The sequence below is a fragment of the Octopus bimaculoides genome, chromosome 10 (assembly GCF_001194135.2).
Source record: "Octopus bimaculoides isolate UCB-OBI-ISO-001 chromosome 10, ASM119413v2, whole genome shotgun sequence".
Lineage (NCBI taxonomy): Eukaryota > Metazoa > Mollusca > Cephalopoda > Octopoda > Octopodidae > Octopus > Octopus bimaculoides.
Window position 1 is genome coordinate 47,373,518 of NC_068990.1, and position 2,165 is coordinate 47,375,682.

The window sequence follows — 2,165 nt, forward strand, 5'->3', positions numbered from 1 at the left end:
AAACACCGCTAAGCCTTTTGCCCGGCGTGCTAACGATTAAGCCAACTCGCCGCCTTTGCCGGCTTGCAATGTTTGCCAAATGGGTATTGTCACAAGTAATTGTCAAAATATCTGCATGAAAATTGGCTAATCTATATACAAACATGATTTTAATTCTATGCAAATTATGTTGTATACAGGTACATCTAAATTATATACACTTTAAAATATATACACCATTCTTCAATACACTTTTTTAAGTTAATGTAAAATATATATATATATATATATATATATATATATATACACACAATCTTTTGAAGTAAGAGTAAACAGTCTGAACTAACTCTCAATTTCTATTTAAACTAATTTATTTGTTTTAGTATGAAAGTCACTTTTAGTCCACAGGATTGAAGTGAAACCATTTATCTTTCAAATTCCGATAACTAGATGACTAAAACGCTTCCCTAAATGTTGAATAATAACAAAAATATTTTTTCACATAACTGTAGTATGAATGACTGCAGTTTGTAATCGCTATTTTGTAGTAAACCTTTCGTTGTTTCTTGACTCGAAATATAGAAATCTCCCGTTTTTTTTCTTTACAAGTAAACTAATTTCTGCCTCATATGGCAAAATTTCTCTATGTAAGTACTGCATCCATTTATCGGAAGGAGGGATTCAATCGAAAGTTGGCCTTCTTTATATAATTAAACCTTTTCTATTTTACACTCTGGTCTTATACAACAAAACTAGCATTACAAGCATGGGAGTTCTATTGACCAAGATAAACATTTATATTGATGCCATATTTCTTTCAAATATATTTCCTGATAATACAACGCTGTGAGAAACTATTCATTATCAAAATGATCTATTAATTTCTTTTTCTGTATTAATGGAGGTCATGGATCAAAACTGAGCCATGTAATCTAGTAGCAGTAATCCTTAATATTAAAATGACCCCTGCAACAATGACTGCATTTGTTATGAATCTAATCAGTGTTCTTCAAATAAAAATAAAAGAAAATGGTATTTGGTTATCTAATCTAATTTCTGATATTGAAAACATCCCTTGTCTGCAACTAGCATATTCGATAATATAAAAAGACGTGAAATAATTTTCCAATTTTCAGTGATAGGAAAACATGACCTGTTTTCGTCAACATCAAATCAAGATACATTTTTTAATTTGGCACACGGCAATTTAGAGTAGTGACATTTATTCTATCGACTCTAAAATACAAAATCCATTCAAGCGAGACTACTTGGAATCATAAGCAGCTGACTCGATAAGGCAAACTATTCATCGCAGAATCTTTCAGCTGACACCTCTGACTGCAGCATATCGACTGATATTTTGCATATTTAAATCAACCATCAAATACATATACATATATACACACACGCACACACACACACACACACATATATATATATATATATACATACATAAGTACATACATACATACATACACACACACATACATATATACATACATATATATAGTGTGTGTGTGTGTGTGTGTGTGTGTGTGTGTGTGTGTGTGTGTATGTATATATTTACATATACATATATATGTAAGTATGTATGTAAATTTACACATGCATGTATGTATGTATGCCAGGTCACGTGTAAAGTCTCTCACAAAGGCTGCTGGTAACGCAGAATCCACTTCAACCTGTTGTGTAGTCAGGTCGTCGGTGACTAAACTGGCACCCCATCACTCTAACCAGCTCAGGATAGTTGCTAGAAAACTAGTAGGACTAAAATATTACCTGTAAAAGGAGGAATCAACCCAGTGTAGGTTCAAATACTACCAAGCGATAGCAGGGACACTCAGAAATTCCGGGTTGGTGTCTGCCATGCTAGAAGACCACTGGGAGTGAGCTTTTGATAAAGTATGTCTAGGAGATGATCAGTCTGATATTAAACGGAATGTGTAGGGAATGGCGTTGGACATTTTGGGGGACCTTCTGCTTGCGTCTGAGATCATGGCCCTCCCACATTCTTGAGCCTGAGACCCACGTTGGCACTAGATATCTTGTCACGGCTTGTCTCTAGATCATGACAATACGTTGAGGAGGGCCTATGAGCTTTATTGGGCCAAAGATTTTGAACAGGCATTCCTGTGATGGTCATTACTCGTCTAACGAATCGGCAGTCATACTATATATATATTTAT